The sequence below is a fragment of the Eriocheir sinensis genome, chromosome 33 (genome assembly GCF_024679095.1).
Source record: "Eriocheir sinensis breed Jianghai 21 chromosome 33, ASM2467909v1, whole genome shotgun sequence".
Classification (NCBI taxonomy): Eukaryota; Metazoa; Arthropoda; class Malacostraca; order Decapoda; family Varunidae; genus Eriocheir; species Eriocheir sinensis.
The window spans coordinates 172,501-191,872 of record NC_066541.1 but is presented as its reverse complement, the minus strand read 5'-3'; the positions used below and the strand labels follow the sequence as shown (position 1 = coordinate 191,872).

Here is a 19,372-nt window from a genome sequence, read left to right as displayed (position 1 = left end):
GCCTGTCATTTCGACACAATCTTCCAAACACCTAGCCCCTATTCTTCGATAACACTCAGTTGTCCCCTTCTACACTAAAAATCCTAAGCTATCCTGAACTCAAAATCTTAAGTGAAAACTTCATATTTCATCTCTTGCTAAATCATCTTCCTCAAGGTTTGACGTTCTGTATCGTCTCCAACAATTTTTCACCTCCCAGATGCTATCCATGTACAAAGGGCTTATCTGCATTCGAATGGAGTATGCATTACATATATGGGGAGTTCCACACACACACACACACACACACACACACACACACACACACACACAGTCCTCTCAGACAAAGCAGAGCCAAAGGCTCACCGCCTCATCTCTACCTCTTACTGACAAACTTCTATCTCTTTGATTTCGCCGCAGTGTTGCCTCTCTTTCTCTCCTCTATCGATAGTTTCATGCTAACTGCTTCTTAACTTGCAAACTGCATGCCTTCAGCCCACCTACGGCCCAGCTTCACACGCTTTTCTACTCTTGCTAACTCCTATTCTATTCGTATCCCTTATGCAAGAGTTATCAGCATCATTCTGTAATCCCTTTCTCTGGTAGACTCTGGAACGATCTTCCTCTTTCTGCATTTACTCCTGCCTACGACTTTAAACTCTTTCAAAAGGCAAGTATTAAGATATATCTTCCGAAAGGACCGTATTGGCTATACAGGCAGCGCCACATGTGGCCACTCAACTCTAAGCTGTATTTACCATAGAGTTCAACTTATAGACTAGAGTACGTCTGAGGCTGTCTCAGGGATACACGGCCATGATGCTGCCGTCGCCCCAAGCCGATGATTGCACACACTTCACTCCTACCCGATTTCAGTTTTTCTCCATGTCATATAGTAGAATCAGGAAATCGGGTAGGAATAAAGCGTGTGCAGTTGTTGGCTTGGAGCGGTGGCGGCACCAAGGCCTCGTATCCTGGGGGCAGACGCACTATAGTACATAACTTGAGTTCTATGGAAACTACTGCTTTGACAGTTCACTGAGTGGCCGCGTATGGCGCTGCCTGTATAGCCAACACGGTCCATTGACCCTCTCATTTAGCCACTCATTGATTTCTCTTTTGCAAAACCAACGCTTAGCGGGCTTTTTTTGATGTTGCTGGCTCCTGTCATTTGTTTTTACCCTTGATATGCTTCCATTGCCGTAAAAAACGCCCTGTTATAAAAAAGGTGATAAATGTTTAAAAGATTGATACATTTATCATGATTAGCAGGGGAAGTGCATTAAAGAGTAGGTAAAGTGAAAGGGGACCGTATCTTAAGGATACTGATTTAGTACATCAGAGTGCATCCATCAATAAAAAGTTTTGCTGTGTAACGTTGGGTAAAAGTCTCTTGGTGTTTGAGGGAAACCAGGGGTAGGTTTGAGTTATGACAGTAGTGTGGATTTCACAACATCAGATTGAGGAGTGAATTTCCCAATGTTAAATTAGAAGACACTAGAGTACACGTAAGGAAAAGTACAGTGTAGGATCAGCGCAATGACGCGCCTGACAACCGCACCTGAACCGTCGAAAGGGTAAAGTAGCTGGCGGAGTAGCAAGATGATGTCACTCTTCCAAGGGCGTCAACGCGAGTGACAAGAAACGTATCGTGCAACTTGTAAAGTCGATATATCTAATAACCACCATCATCTCCTCCTCTTCTCCTCCCCCTGCTCTCCTCCTCCTCCTCCTTCCCCACCCCATTTCCCATCTCCCATCTTTAATGTTCCTCAACTTCTCTGATTTTCTTCTCTTTCACTTCGTCTATCCCTCTCGTTTATTTTTCCCTCTTACCTTGTTTCCCTTTTTTCTTCATACCTACCAATTTTTACTTTTCCCCTCCTCTTCCTAACTCCCTCCACAGGAAGTGGTTAGCGTTCCTAACCACAAATCTGCGTGCCTGGGTGCGAATCCCGACCCCGGGCAGTCGGCGTGCAGGCAAACCAGCAATTCATTCTTCCTTTCAAAATTGTCGATAAATGGGTACCCACACTAGCCCTATGTCGGGTTAATGGGTTATTTCCCACCACAGGCTCAAAAGGCCAACGGGACGGGGATACAATCACCACCACGTGCAGCTTCCTAAATCTCGTCGTCATCGTCATCTTCGTCATACTCCTCCTCCTCTTCCTTCTCCTTCTCCTTCACCTTTTCTTCTTCATACTTCTTTTTCATGATTAATATTCGACCTCCCCTTCCCCTTACCAACTATCCGTAATAGATTAACATGTACCACCTCCCCTCCCTTAGTTAACGACTCTCTCCCTCACTCTCAACCCCTTCATTAATGTAGCACCTGCGTCATAAAAAAAGCGTGAACTTCTCACGGTATTCCGGTTCCTTCGGCATTTCACTTACCAACATCCACACGGCCATTAGGATGACTGTGGGAATGATGGTAAAGACGGCGTCGGGTTTTAACGCTCCGGCTCTGCACGGGAAAATAAAGGTTGTCGTACATTGTTGATGAAGGCTTGGACACAGGTGCATGTACACGTGTCTCCGTGTGTGTGTGTGTGTGTGTGTGTGTGTGTGAGAGAGAGAGAGAGAGAGAGAGAGAGAGAGAGAGAGAGAGAGAGAGAGAGAGAGAGAGAGAGAGAGAGAGAGAGAGACAGACAGACAGACAGACAGACAGACAGACAGACAGACAGACAGACAGACAGACAGACAGAGAGAGAGAGAGAGAGAGAGAGAGAGAGAGAGAGAGAGAGAGAGAGAGAGAGAGAGAGAGAGAGAGAGAATATTTGTAGGGGGAGGCAGGGTTATGGAAGAAAGCCCAGGGCAAAATAACAAAATAAATAGCCCGCAAAAACAGTTCTCCCAAAAAGATATATTGAGGGATTCCAAAATGGATGTTCAAATACAATTGGAAATGTGTCATAAGAAAGGAAAAATCCAAACAAAGGAAGGCCGGTCTAAGGTTTGACAATTTGATACCTGAAATAATGATGATTTTATTTTTATTTTTTTATTTTACGTCTTGGCCTATTGCGCCGGTAGGCTTCTTCCCGGTGGATCCTGGATTCCTGATGGTCGGTCCAAGGCTTCTTCACGGTGGGGCCTGATGGTCGGCCCAGCCCGTTCTGGCGCAGGCGAGTGTTTATAGTGGCGCCATTTTGCGTTGGCTCATGCTGCCCTCCCGGAGCTCATCTTTAATCCTAGAATCTAGAGTCCGGGTTGATAGGTGGTCTTCTGGACAGCATGTGAGTAGTTTTAAGCCACTCGGCGGCGGCTGAAAAATCCCAGCTTGGTGGCACCGGTCGGGGATTGAACTCGCGTCCTCCTGAGCACGGGGCCGTCTCGCTATCCGTTCAGCCACCGCTACTTAATTTCTGCAAACGGGATTTGGATAGCATATGAGTGAGTCTTGGACAGCAAGACCGAGGTAGAGGTTAAGGCAGTTATCAAGGTCAAGGCAGATAGAATGAAAGTATCTATAAAAGATGGAAAGGAGGATACAATATTATGATGGCATTAGATATAGAAGACAGTCAGTTTGAAGAGAGGAGCTGATAAGCTTCTCTTTTCAAAATGCTCTATGTGTGGAACCCTTCTGAGCAAAGATGCATACTTTGTTGAGGAGCGGACAGGTCCCTTGTATATTCTTCGTATTTGGGAGTAGAAAAGAATTCCGTGGAACGTTGCAAAACACCTAAATTGGAGAAAAATAATTTACTGAGCGATGATACATGCATTACCCATTTGAAAATTTGAGTTAAGGATAGACCAAGAATGTTTAAGGGAAAAGGATGTTTGGAAAGTGCTTTCGAGCTGTCAGATGGAGAAAATGATTTATTTATTTATTAATGAGACACTGGTGGACAGTAAATTTAAGTTCTCCCATGTAGTAATAACAGCAATGGCAAAAGTTAAATATTCTGTAGAATCCAACACCGAATGGTATATTTCTTACGGCAAGGGTAGGGATGTGCAGTATTGACAAAAATACCGGTATTGCCGATACCAGTTTTCTGAAATAATACCCGTATGACTCTTCCCGGTATAAGTCATGATACCGGTACTACCGGTATTTCCTAAAAAAAATATCAATGATACCAGTAACGGCATTTACTTTTGAAATGGAAAAAAAATACTTTGTCTATTCTCGTACAATATGTAACACTACAATCGCACAAGGTTGTTTTAGTTGACTTCTAACTTTATTTAAATATTTTTTGCATATATATATATATATATATATATATATATAGATATATATATATATATATATATATATATATATATATATATATATATATATATATATATATATATATATATATATATATATATATATATATATATATATATATATATATATATATATATATATATATTATTTAAACATAATTAAAAAAAATCAAATCTCCTTAAACATTTATTTTGGGGTCTGTGTGTGTAATAATGATAATATGAGCTAGCCCGTCCCCGGCACACCACACACTGAACCCGTACTTCTCCACATTTGGGCCTTGTGAATTTTCTGATGAAAAAAGATATTCTGCATCATCGCCTCCAGGATCTGCCTCTCCCGCAAATTCTTCCAGGGAATTTCCAGAAGACAGAATAATTCTCTCTTCTTTTTCACTAGAACTTTCATTTTCATTTCTGACTTAAAAAAACAAAATAAAAATACATTTCGCACCTTTTCCTCCAGCGCCTCCTTTCTTTTCTGTGTAGGTCTGCTTGACTCCATACTGTTTCCCGATGAATATTTCTCTTCTTACTTCTACCTTTGTATGTTGTTCCTTGAGTAGGTGCTTTCTCCTGTCTAGCTCCACCTATTTTTTCTTCTTCAAATGAGGTCCTTATGCCTCCTTAATGGAAAGGAAGTCAAGAGAGATAGTTTCAAAGCTTTGCAACGTCTATTACAGCTTATTTGCCTCAGGAACTCGAGATATGATGTGTGGGAGGTAAACCCTGGAGATACTGAGTGGTGCTAATATGATACATGCAGTTTCATATTACCACCCAACGACATTTTCACAATAAGTTAGCAGAAATTCCAAGATTTTTTTTCTAGCAAACTAACTATATACGTCATTTTAACAAGTGATCTTATGACTAATTAACACACTATATATCAGCGTCTATATATATTGATTTATATTGGATAACAGGTTTTGAATTTTACTTTATAAAGGTTCACTAAGCAAGAATTAAATAATTGCCCCACAGAACGCCTCACCTCGAGCAAGTGACTTTAGAAGCAATTTTGTGGCCGATGGGGAACTAGTGTTATGTTTTAATTCATTTACCAATACACAGCAGCAAGTACTTTCTAAGATATGGCCTGTTTCATATTACCACCCTGTTCCATATTCCCACCTCCTCCCCTAATACGTGATGTCATGCGCAAACTGACTCATTATCGTCCTGAAGTGAACAAACCGTAAAGGATATATCGACTGTGATTTAGGTGAACATATTACTCGAGTTTCATGTTAACCTCTTCACTTTGAGGCGTGTGTTGCTGTCGAGAAAACGAGTCATCCTCATTTTGCTCTGAGTCTGAAAGCATTTCGTATCTGACAGGCATGTATGTGAACAGCGGCACATTTCACTGACCCACGAAAATCGCCTCGATTTTCGTTCACGAGATAATGTTACATATTATGGAACATTCTCTCTCTCTCTCTCTCTCTCTCTCTCTCTCTCTCTCTCTCTCTCTCTCTCTCTCTCTCTCTCTCTCTCTTTGTGTGTGTGTGTGTAAGCTGCGTGACCGTCCCAACGCCAACAGCCTCCACCACTATTGCCTCGAGTGTCCTTCACTGTGAGACTTGTTGCCCGGGACCAACGGCCATAGAGTTAAACTTCCCCATTCCCATCCCATCCCCATCCCTTACCCGTGGCCATAAACCGTAGTGTAAAGCGTCCCCATGTGGTTGGGGTTGTTTTACGCTACCCCGTGAGGGTGCGGATGGGGTGGGAACAGTGTTGACTCCGCGGGGTAGAGAGCAGGACATCTTCAGCTTTTCCTTCGTATATTTCATGAGTAAATGGTGTTCTATTTGTTATCATAGAAGAACATATATTGAAAAGCATCAGAATATTTGTATGACTGATATTATATCGCAAACTTTGCTAAAGTTAATATATATTTTTTAGTTTGTAAAGACCCTGGTGTTTCCATTTGATTGTAAACGTACAGTTATTCCTGAATATTCATTTATAATTGTCCGCAAGAATGGCAAAAGACGGCAGACTGATGACTAAATATAGCATTATTATGGGAATACTTAACATATACCTTAGAAAAGGGCATTTCTTGGCGACCACCTTGATTTAAGATAAAAATGCCATAAATGACACGACCTGGCAACCCCGGTGTGGCTGCCCAGGTGTGTGACGAGTCATGGATACCAACCTGTCTCATAAATTAACTTACCCGCGTTACTTGTTATTTACTTGTAGATTAACAGCGCTATTATTTTGTTTTATGATATATAATGTATATGAATACAATGGTGTGTAAAAAAAATGCATTATTTATTTCGTTTTCTGTAATTATTGGTTTGAAAGTGCTGCCAACATTATTATGACGTGCGGATTTGTCCCTCATATCTGTCCCGGGGATGGGAAGGTGACGGGGCGGCTTGTCCATACCCCAGTCCCGCGTATGGGGATGGGGACGGGTAGGGAATGGGGAAGACTAACACTATGGCCGCAAGACTTAAGGGGGGGCGACTACATATGGTACGTCTAATAGCTTTGAAATCTTAGTATGTTGTTTGTTACTGTAAAAGTATGTTATTCTGTGAATTTCATCAAATTCGGGTGAAGTTTAGGAGAGGCTCACACAAAGCGTATTTTTTTGTTTTTTTGTTTCACAGGCTTTATTTTTCAGTTAATCGGTTTGAAAAAAATACCATAAAAACGTTGTTAACCTATCTACATTTTGTTGGAAGTAACTTTTTTTATTTTTTATTTTGTCTTTGAAGAAAAAAAATTACAATCTTTTGTCAATTATTATTTTCTCTCTGTGTCCCGTTTTCTTTTGACATTATTGAAAATCTATCCCTAACTAAAATTTGCCCTTTAGTTGTAGTTTTAACTGATACCTAACAAGAGTTGATCAGACTTTTTACCGATTCTGTGAAATTATTTTGAGTTTAAAAAACTAATTTTCGAGATATTGGCTTCTAAAGATATTTTTACATTTCATTCCTGTCTTGCCATTTGCATTTATTTGATTGGCATGAAATTTTCACATATTATTGTGTATATTTTGTTGACTTACTGGAGAATGCTCAGGCATCTGGGCCCGCGACACTCCCGCGTAGCGCGAGTGCCGCGGGAGTGCCTCGCGGGAGTGCCCTGCTTTTACGCTACTCTCTTGCTTGTTTTCTGAGGTTTAACCGCTCCATAAGCCCTCTTGATGTTGGTGAATCTTTTTCTGGTTGCCTTGCGTTTGTACGTCATTTGTAAGGACGTATCTTTGGCTGGAGAGGAGAGAAAAGTACGACATAATCTTCCCGTCTGTGTCTCGCTTGGCACTGGTGCAGTGGGACCTCTCTTTCTCCCTTGCCTCTCCGCGCGAAGAAGAGAGGATGACAGATGACAAAATTTACGAAGAAATAAAATATTCTAATGCAAATTTTACGTATATACGAATGATCCCGCATGTGTTGACATGAGCGTCTTATGACGCGCATGTCCGACTATGACTCAAAAGCCCCCCCAGGGAGGAGGGGTTTTAATTTTACGAAAACAAACCTCACCACATGGTAATTTAGGGTTTCCCGGCCACGCTGAGCGAAAAACATGTACTCGTCCGATTTTAAATATATTCGTCAAAAAATACCCCGTAGTCGCCCCCCTCAACACATGTCTCTCAGTTCCTCTTAGCTGAAAATAATTTAGACACTGTCTTAGTGCTACACCCACACTTTGGTGGGTGCTGAAATTTGCCTTTGCATGCTAATGTCTCATCCCAGTCTTTAAGTACAACTTTACTGTACGTGAGCGTGTTCTGCGTGTCACGTGTGCTATGCATATACAGAGAATAATATCTGTACTAGGTTTGGCGCTTTATAAGCGTAATAAATTGATAAAAACCAAAAAATAAAACCTCTCTCTCTCTCTCTCTCTCTCTCTCTCTCTCTCTCTCTCTCTCTTGAATAGGCTACTCATATCGCGTGTGGTAAGCGTTCAAGTAAACACAAAGACAGATGAAAAGATGAAGAATGACGACAACGATGAAAAAAAAAAAACACGTCCCCCACTTTTCGATAGTTAGCCATTCGCAGGTTCGACTATGATTATGTTTAGATTTATGGGTCAATCATGTCATATTCACTGATGCCGTTTCAAAATTAAGCGCGCGCGGGAATCCTGGATATGAGGTGCTACGTGGCCCACGTTTCGACCGCCAGTAGCCAGGAGTGAAGTCACAAGTCAGTGCCTTTGTATTTACGTATTTGAATAGTTGTTATATTCATGGGGTTGGTGCATTGAGTGCTCTACAAAAGGAAAAAAATAACGAAAAAATACCGACTAAAATATAACGGTATAGCGGTATACCGATGTGATAAAAATACCGTTACCGGTATACCGAGGTGCTGATGATACCGGTAATACTGAAACTAAAATATCGGTATTCCGGTATACCGGATACCGGTGCGCATCCCTAGACAAGGGTCTTTTCCTAAAATGTCGAATAATACAGAGTAGAATCATCGGTATTCAATGACAGATGTAAAACATCTGTAGCATGCAGCCTCAAATAGTGTAATTAATGTTGTAATGGTCTTTTGCTGAAACAGTGGGCTATAATTCTCGACATTAAAATTGATAGAACTTGCTTTTTTTTAGAACGAAATTAACTGTTGAACAATATAAAGAGAGGAAAATAACTGTCCGTTATAATACTGCAACCACAGTGAAGAGGTGCCAGGCTATTGTTTTGGACCACTACTGCTGGTACCATGAAATTCAGTACGGGCTGTTGCATGATCAGACTGTTGGCGACTAAACCGGCTCCTCTACTGGACTATCCATTGAGGAGGGTAACTAGACACCCAGCAGGACTAGATATAAAACCTGTCAGAGGGCGGATGGGCGTTTAGCTAACGTCCATGTCGTTCTGGAGTGTGGATTCGGACACTCAGTCATAGCCATCCACCCGATCTCCTAGGACGTCCCCACTCTCCATACCCTGGTGGGTGTCAGGCGGCTCAGGCCCGGGGTTAATCTACTGCGGGCTCTCCGTGTAAGTGCGTTTTACACCCTAAGGCACTCAGAGGATCATTGACTACCCAGTCTGTCAGCTGAACTCGAGAGGTTAAGAGTGAACACAGTGGGTCTCTCTGAGACGAGAGAGACCTGGCAAAGGATAGATAAGCAGTGGGGTTACTCCTACTACTGGTCAGACAAAAGCGAGGGTGCTCATCTGAAGGGAGTAGTTATAGCCTATTCTGGCCAACTGCATTCCTCTGTCATTGTGATTCCTACGGTTGATGAGCGCATGATGTTGATTAAGTTGAAGAAAACCTTGAGCATCATATCTCTTGTTGCAGTATGCGACCGCTCAACTCTTAGTAGACCAAAGCCCCTAACGTGGCTCACTCATTGTCTTCGATGACTTAATAAAGATGTTGGCACAGAGAGAGTTGGCTACGAGTTGTGTTGGTCGCCGTGGCTCTAAAACCAGAAACGCAAACAGCTAGCTACTTTTGAACTTCGGAACGTCCAGAGGGCTAAGGATTACTCGTTCCTGCCATGGTTCCAGAGAAGGAAGCCTCTCCGCTTGACAAGGTGTAGTAATGCTGGCGGTGTGGCAAAAGAGTTTGATCACATTCTCGTTAATGCTCATTGGAGGATCCTTCAGAACCGTAAGGTTTTTCGAAGTGCTGTCTTCTTTGCAACCGACCACATACTTATTGTTACAACACTGAGGATACACATCAGGTCCAAGAAAATCTCAAATTGCAACCCTGCGGGGTTTGTGTGGTGGGGCTCCACTCACACAGCTCTCGTCCTCTTACTGATAGTCTTCTACCTCTAATTCCGCCGCCATGTTGCCTCTCTTTCTATCTTCTATCGATATTTCCACGCTGACTGTTCCTCTGAACTTGCGTCGTTGGGTCTACGTCTGTTGGCAAGGGAGGAGGAGTTTGGTGGAGGAGGATGGGTATTGCTGAAGGAGGAGGAGGAGGAGAAGAAGAAGAAGAAGAAGAAGAAGAAGAAATAAAAAAAAAAAGGAAAAAAAGAGGAAGAGGAGGAGTAGGGGGAGTAGGGGGAGGAGGAGGAGGAACACAAAGAAACACAAAGAAATAACAAACAACAGCAGACCTGATGGTCCATACTAGGCTGTTTGTGACAAGCTACACTAACTATCTAATCAAAGGTGGAAGATGAAGGGCAGCAAAGGCGAAGGCTCCTGCCCACCCACCCCCCATCCCTCCAGCCAAAGCTGGCAGGAAAGGAAAATAGAACCATGCAGCATGGAAAAACTGCATGGAAATTATGTAGGAAAGAGGAAAGAACTACCATTACTACTACCACTAACCGGGCGATAAAAACGGACAAGGAAAGAACTTAACGTTATTACGACAATGAGTAATATTTTAGTTGGTGGTTGGATTCAAAATACTTGTCTAATCTATTCTTGAAGGCCGTAACTATTGTACTATCAATGACATCACAGTGCTGAGGATTCCAAATTTTAGCGAATCGATTGAAGAAGTGTTTGGCTTCGTGCGACGAGAATCTTTTACCAATTATCGTGATATTGTTATTTCTTCTTGTTCTATTTGATCGATCAACTATAAAGTAATCTTCCGCATTGATATTACTGAATCTTTTAAACATTTTAAACATTTTTATTAGATCGCCTCGCATTCTTCGTTTGGAAAGGCTGCATAAATTTACTTCTTTAAATCTTTGTTAATAAGATAAATTTCTCAACTTAGGAATCATTTTTGTTATTCTCCGTTGATCCCGTCCTAACTTTCCTACGTCTTTTCTGTTATTGGAGACCAAAACTGTACACAGTACTCTAGGTGGGGTCGAACCATAGAATTATAGTTTTAATATTACTTTTTCCGATTCATTATTAAAGACTCGTCCTATGAAGCCAACCAATTTGTTTGCGGCTTTTTAACTACCTCTAAACCATGCTGACTGGGCTTTAAATCGCTTGATATAGTGACTCCAAGATCCTTTTCTTTACTTACTGCAGAAAGTTGTTGGCCATTCATTACGTACTGGACGCGATTGTAATTGTTTCCGATGTGTAACACTATACATTTGTCAACGTAAAATTTCATTTGAAATTGACTGGCCCAACGTGCAAGTCGATCTAGATCTGATTGGAATGCTTCTTCGTCGAGTGTCGTAATTACCTTATTGGCAATTTTTGTATCTTCAGCAAATTTTGATATTTTGCAAGTAAGCCCATCATCGATATCATTAACAAATTAAGAAGAGCATGGGGCCAAGCATTGATCCTTGAGGTACGCCGCTTCTGACATCAAGCCAGTGAGATGTAACACCGTTTAGAACCACTCTCTGTTTCCGCTCAGAGAGCCAGTCCACAAGCCAATTGTGAATGTTACCTGAGCTACCGTGCGCCAATAGTTTACTGATCAATCGTTTGTGGGGGACCTTATCAAATGCCTTTTGAAAATCCAGATATATGATATCTACTGATCTGCTTTCATCGAAAACCTCAAAAATATAATGAAAAAAATCAAGTAAATGAGTTAAACACGAACGTTTACTACGGAAACCACGTTGCGAATTATTTACTATATTATTTTCTGCGATGAATTCCACCATATTGTCGAGAGTGATAGTCTCCATTAACTTACAAACAATCGATGTTAAGCTAATTGGTCGATAGTTTCCTGGATGAGACTTGTCCCCCTTTTTGGAAATTGGTGTGACATTTGCTAGTTTCCAATCCGACGGATCTGTTCCAGCTGTTAAAGGTTTATTGAATAAGATAGAGAGCGGTCTTCAAATTTGATGTTTGATTTCTTTTAAAATTCTAGGTGTAGTTTTGTCTGGACCAGGAGCTTTGCTTGCTTTAATCTTTTCAATTTTGCGTAGAATATCACTTTCTACGATGAACACGCCATTTAAAATCTTTTCTGTCCTTCTAACCTCCGGCGGTTGAGGTGATATGCAATCTTCGTCGGTAAATACGGATGCGAAAAACTTATTTAGGATTGTAGCCATTTAATTTTCATCGTTCGTGTGGTTTCCATTATCATTAGCAAGCGGTCCGATACTACAAGTGAATGACTTTTTATTATTTACATAGCTAAAAAAATATTTAGGATTAGATTTACTTGTTTCCGCTGTATGTTCAAGATTTTTCTTGCTTCGTTTTATCAATTTCTTGGTTTCGCGGCGAGATTTGTCCTACTCTAGTTAGTCACCCTCACTCTGAGTTCATATGTATTTACTATATACTCTTTTTTAAGAGAGAGGTTATTCTTAATTTAGTTATTTCACTATTTTGGTTTCTTCTTACAAGTTGAGCGTCTGTTACGAATGGGTACGCATATGCTGATGTCATTGTTCCATATTGTGGTTAATGCCTCCCATGATTTATCAATATCTGTTTCCATGGAACTTACAGTCCAGTCAGAATTATCTAAAATTGATCGGAGTCTTACGAAATTCGCTCTCTGATAATCTGGCACCTTTTCTTTACCAACAGTTACTTTACTTTCTCTCATTTTAATGGTGAATGTGATTATTCGTCTATCACTAGAACTAAATACTGGACCAACATTTACTTCGTTAACTAGATCAGCTGTCGTTGAAAAGATAAGGTCAATTATATTATTTTCCCGAGTCTGTTCGTGAACGTGTTGATGTAAATCACTTTCTAACAAATTTTTGTACAGGTTCGCCCCATCTTTTTACTGGCAAGTTAAAGACCCCCCATAATTACTGCCTTGCAACTGTTACTTGTTTCTAATCTTAATTCGCTTAACGCGTGGTCGATAGCAAGAGTCTGCCTTGGCGGTGATTAGCCCAACTACTATTTTACGAGCCTATTTTCAATTTCAATGAAGACCGTCTCCACATTGGTTTTAATATATGTTTTCACGGATTCTGGATGGAGAGAGTTGTGGATATATAAGACAACGCCTCCGGTCCTCCACCTTGTTTGTTCTCATTCATGACTAAAAATCGTATAACCTGGTAATCTATATTCTGCAATAAAATCTCCATTTGAAGTGTCTATCTAAGATTCTGTGACTCCGATGATGTGATAATGATTTGTAGCTGCGAGTGTTTCTAAGTCCAAATTTGTCACGTAGGCTACGAGCATTTATATAACAAGCTTTAATGTGATTCGAGTCGGGGGTTGCCAGGGTTGAGTTCTCCCTCATGGTGGAGCTGCTGGTGTTCTCACCTTGGCGTTTTTTGGGTTTCGAAGAGCCACTTGGTCACAGAGCAGCCTCCCGAAACGAGCTGCTCCAACAGGGTTTAAGTGGATGCCATCGGCAAGGAACAAGTCCGAATCGTAGTAAAAATTGTTCCACAAGCTAGCGAACTGGACGTTTCCTTGTTAGCAAAGGAACTGAATCTGTTGTTCGTGGTGAAGGCGTTACTGTAAAAGTTAGATTTGGCACCAACCCTCGCGAGAGTTCCTGAGATCATGATGTTACTGGCATCCGTTTTTCGCTTATACTGCTTGATCATTCGGCGGTATTTTTCAAGCAGTTCCTCAGAACGGGTTGTCCTTACGTCAATTGTGCCCGCGTGAATGACAAAGTGGGTGTTTCTGTCAGCATTTCTCGTGGCATCGTCACACGCTGCTGTGATGTCGTCCAGTCTGGCACCTGGATAACAGTAACGTTTTCTGCGGCCGTTTGATGAACGACAACAGAACACAACCAGCTGGCCACGCACCATGGAGTCCCCAACTAGGCGAGTCTCAGACCCATCCTCCATGGTGTCTGTCATCACCTGGAACCTATTGAAGGTGGTGGGGGTCAGTAAATTTTTCGTTGCCTGCTTCGGTTTGGCTCCATTCCTTACAGGTTGGGACCCGTCATCCTGTGAAGCAGGAAGAGAAGCGTTATGGGGGGGAGGCTGGAAGTTGGCCTGTGAGGCAGGCTTGGAGTTAGCCTGTGATTCAGGCTGGAAGTTAGCCTGTTAGGCATGATGGGAGTTAGCCTGTGAGGCAGGCTTGGAGTTAGACTGTGAGGCAGGATGGGAGTTAGCCTGTGCGGCAAGATGGGAGTTAGCCTGTGAGGCAGACTGGGAGTTTGCCTGTGAGGCAGGCTGAGGGTTAGCCTGTGAGGCAGACTGGGAGTTAGCCTGTGAGGCAGGCTGGGAGTTAACCTGTGAGACAGGTAACTCGTCCTCCCGTGATGCAGGAGGGTCGTTTCGAGGGGCACAGTCTCGGTGGAGGGCCTCTTCACTATCGATGGTAGAGTCACTGCCACATTGCTAGCAACAAATTCTTGAAGGACTTCAAACTTCTTTTCAAGATCATGGTGTTTGTTTTTCCATTCAGTCACAGCCTGTGTAAGTCTTAATCTTTGAATACAGAGGCGACAAGTTCTACTCAGATGGTAGTACTGAGCTGCAAATCGTCCGGGAGAGACGTCACACTTACGGAGTGTCGAAGGCATTGTAAGGAATTGATGCAGGTTCACAATTTGGGCAAATATCAAAAGCGCTCTCGAAATTGCTTAAAGTGTGACCATATATTGAATTAGATAAAGAATGTGCATGGAAATTAGATACTGTTGTGTTAGATGCCTCCAACACTGGGAGTTTGCTCCCACAGGATCTTGAAAACGCTTGTCCTGAGCCTCGATCGCCAGAGAGACTTTCACAACCCGGCGCTTTTCAGCTATTGTCCTTGTAGTTTTGTCCCATAGAGCGGGGCCGGCGTAGTCACCCAGAGCAAAGCTGGCAAGGGAGGAGAGGAACCAGCAATTCGTTCTCACTTTCCGAATCGTCTAACACAACTCCGTGACCCTTGCGAGGCCTGGCCAGTGGCACCTGTCACCTGGTGTTCTCCACCAACTCTAGAGAGTATCAGACGCCCTTCCAGAGAGACCAAAAAGCTGAAATATTCCTTGAGTACAAGCAAAACCCTCAGAAACTCCACCTAGAAGCCAGGAGGTACAGCTACAAAAGGCCCACGGAAGGCATCTCTTTTAGGAGAAAAGAACAAGAACCAGCTGCTATGCAGAATAGAGATGGGAGTTCCATCGTTAGAGGGAAGGGACGGGGAGCTCACCCCGACAACTGCTTCCCAGGGAGGCTTTTAAGTGTAGAGGTCGCCACATTCCTTTACACCGCAGGCCTTAATAACTAGGGCACGAGTAGCAACAAATGTACGGAAGTGGGGGTAACGGAGCGGGGGAGTGACGGAAGTGGGGGTTGGGGGAGTCAGAGGGGGGGGGTGACGGAAGAAGGGGTAGCTGGAACCCCCCCACCCCCCCACCCCCTCTCGGGGTAGCGGGTGGTGACGGGAGTGGGGGTGCCCAGCGGGGGGGTGACGGAAGAGGGGGTAGTTGAAGGGTTAAGATAAGATCGCGGTAAAAAAAAAGGGCTCGAATGACCACAAGATTATAATCACGGAAAAGGGTAAAGACATTAGGTTAATGACCAGGCTGGAATATGTCCCGCCCACCTGCTCCCGGCGTCTTATCTTTCCTTAATCTCTCTTCTTTCCCCACTCACACACACACACACACACACACACACACACACACACACACACACATCTGGTCACACGAGATAAAATCGCGGAAAAAATGGTTCGATGACATCTCCATGTATCTGAGACCACGCCTTCTGGAGCCTTAATGATTCAAGTCATTACAATAAACCTCTGGTCATTAAGGACTAACCTGAGAACACACACGCATGCGTACACACACACACACACACACACACACACACACACACACACACACACACACACACACACACACACAAATGAACACACAACGCCGGGGGTATTTATGGTCGCCAAACCAATGAGCCCTTCACAGCTTCTCAAGGAGGTCTCAGGTCAGGAGGTCTCCTGCTCTTGTTTCTCGCAAACATGAGGATCCCTGTACACACCTGTATCAAATGTTCATGGTGTAATAATTACTTCCCGTTGTCCACGCTCGCAGCTCATAGGGCGATCTGTCTTCCAGAGGGCCTTGGGACTGGATCGAAAGATATATCTACTAGAAACAATGGTAAGTACTTAAATGCTCGCGTTACTTTATATGACTGTCATGAAAAAACAGTAGCAGATGTGGATGACGAGAGGGGGGTAGAGAGTTGGGCAACATATTCAATATCGACTTTAGTCTTTCTATCTTTTTCAGAAGAGACACCGTCGTCTAGCTCTGATCGATCAGATGTCGGTTTCTCTCAACCAGGCCCCAGCGATATTGGGAGTTGTTCTCCACGGACGGGTCTCAGCGACGAAGCCAGTCAAAACCAAAGGTAGGCCAAAACCTAATATCTTCTGGAATGCAATATTGTTAAGATGTGTTTTACAAGAGACACATTCCCATATTGTATTTTAAGTGTCACAGTAAAATATGTGCGGGGTAGAGAGGTTCATAAAATTTCATTTATGTGTTTCATATTCCTTAAGGGCTATCTCCGAAGAAGGCGGGTCTGGTAGGCTCAGCCATTGCCCCTCCTCTTCAGCGATCGGTAGTGGACGAAAACGAAAACAAGCGAATACAGGAACAAACGGTAAGTTTCTACGTTTTTTTATTGCGCACACGTCTGTTCTAAGGAAAAAATTGTAATTTCACTGGTCCCTCTAATATTATTTTACCTTTCTTCAGACACCTGCAGGAAAAAGCAAGCCCGTCGTGAGGGATTCTCTCAACCAAACAGTTCTCCACAGCCAGGGCCCAGCGGTTATAACCCGGGTCGGCCAGCAACAACACCCTCACCAACACCCGGTGAAATAAGCCAACATTTCAACGGGGCCTTAACAACGATTGACGTGCCTATCCCACCAGCAGACAACGGAGACATTGCATCGTATTTCAACAACAACACTGACCGTCTTCGCGAGGCAGTAGAGTCTGTATTCCAAGGCTGTCAGCAGGTTAGACCTCCTTCTTTTAAAGTGTACGTTGACATGCAGCTGCGTTTAGTCAGAGAAGACCCCGACGACGGAGTTCAATATAGAGATATGTATATGAGAAGTCATATGCAGGTAATTAGCTATGATGATATAGATTCATATGTACGTGAACTATCCGAATATTTTGTTAATCGGTTTGAACATGACATGTCAGACGAAGAGGACAGTGGATTTACGTTAGATGAAATAGTTAGCGTAAAATTTTCCTTCTCTCTTTTAATGCTGCACAATAGTATTGGAGAGTATGTATCCTATCCTAAGGGTGTTCCAGAGAAAACACAAGTTCTCAACCCTTCAGGACCCACGGACTGTGTTTTCCAAGTTCTAACAGCTTATCGCTATCTAAAGTCAAGAAATGTAGTTCCATCAGGCAGACAATGGGAGAATGCTTGCTTGGCCTCTATTAATACAGGTAACATTCCAACCCCGGTATCCTGGGAAGACCTCGGTCGGCTTGAAAGATTAAACAACATAAGTATTCGCGTTTACTGTCTAGACAACGTTGAAGACAAAAAAGGCGAACTAACTCTAGTCAGAAAGGGGCTCAAAGATCAAGAAGTTGTTCATTGTCTGTTGTTGGGGAACAGACACCTAGCTCTTATCCAAGACTTTGACGCATACATGAACCTGTTTACCTGCCAACGTCGCGGGAAAAAAATGTTTTGCGATATCTGCCTGTGCGCCTGTGAGAACAAGACAACGCTTGCTGAACATGTGTTAATTTGCCCAACGATGATCACAAGACTAAGATTCCCACCCGCGGGCTCTACTGTGAAATTTATTAATCATGCTAAGGCATATGAGCCATCTTATTTAGCATTCTATGACTTTGAGAGTATTCTCGTAGAGCCTTCTTCGAATGAGTCTGGATGTGTAAAGAGACATCACTTTGCCATAGCGTATGCTTACATTATAGTGAATAGAAACGGAGAAACAGTACAAAGCGGATCCTATTGTGGAAGTAATGCTGTAAACCATTTTATACATACAATGCAGCGTGCCTGGAAGAAGTTAAAATTTTCTAAAGGCTTCAATAAAATCAACATGACCGATGAAGATACGACACGTCACAATGAGCAAACTCACTGTCTTCTCTGTAAACAGGTGTTTTTAAAAAGTAAAGGAGTAAAACATCATGACAATGAAAAATCAGGAAACAATTACATTGGAGCTTATTGTAATAGATGCAACCTCCAAATGAAAAATCAATAATTGCACCTCACTCTCATTGCACATAATGCTAATTACGACCTGTCGTTAATCCTCCGTGAATTAACGATACCTGACTTGAAAATCAAACTAAGACCAGAACGTTCAGTTCACAAATACCATGAAGTCATCATAAATCACTTGAGATTTATTGACTCGTATGCCTTTATGTTTGGATCACTCGCAGCTTTAGCGAACCAATTCATCAGTAATGGGAACGAACCCATATGGACACAACATATGTTGAAAGATGTGCCAACACCTGTGTTGCCATTAAAGCAGGTGTTTTGTTATGACTAGTCTTCTACCTCTCAAATTCCGCCGCCATGTTGCCTCTCTTTCTATCTTCTATCGATATTTTCATGCTGACTGCTCTTCTGAACTTGATAACTGCATGCCTCCCCTCCTTCCGCGGCCCCGCTGCACACGACTTTCTACTCATGCTCATCCCTATACTGTCCAAACCCCTTATGCAAGAGTTAACCAGCATCTTCACTCTTTCATCCCTCACGCTGGTATACTCTGGAACAATCTTCCTTCATCTCTATCAGGACACCTCTCCTCCTGAAATTGACCTATGATTTTGAACACTAATTTAACCTCTGTTCTGGAGCAGTAAGTAGCGGGATTTTTTTTTCTTTATGCCCTTAAACTGTCTCCGTAGCTGTAAAACAGACAAACAAAAAAATAATAATAATAATGTGATTTCCCATCAAAAGATATAAACAAAATACCAATAAAATAATGTAAATTTGTATGAAAATTCATATACAAAATCCACATAATATAACGCGAATTTCTATAAAAATATGTTCCAAAATACGATTTTTTTTTTAAATTTGTATGAAAATAAATATACAAAATACACATAAAATAAGGCAAATTTGTATTCAAATAGAGATACAGCATACACATAAATTAATGTAGATTTGTATAAAAATAACAATACAAATGCACATAAAATAAAAAAAATTCGCATAAAAATATATATTCAAAATACTCATTACATAACGTAAATGCATATCAAAATATACATACAAAATACACATGATA

General features: G+C 42.2%; 1 long non-coding RNA gene across 1 annotated transcript; it reads left to right on the top strand.

Moving 5' to 3' along the window:
* The first annotated feature begins 16,244 nt into the window (after positions 1-16,244).
* LOC127006851 (uncharacterized) lies at positions 16,245-17,259 on the top strand. Its single transcript, XR_007759785.1, has 3 exons — positions 16,245-16,449; positions 16,604-16,707; positions 16,803-17,259. It is a non-coding gene; the product is annotated as an uncharacterized LOC127006851 (long non-coding RNA).
* The last annotated feature ends 2,113 nt before the right edge of the window (positions 17,260-19,372 follow it).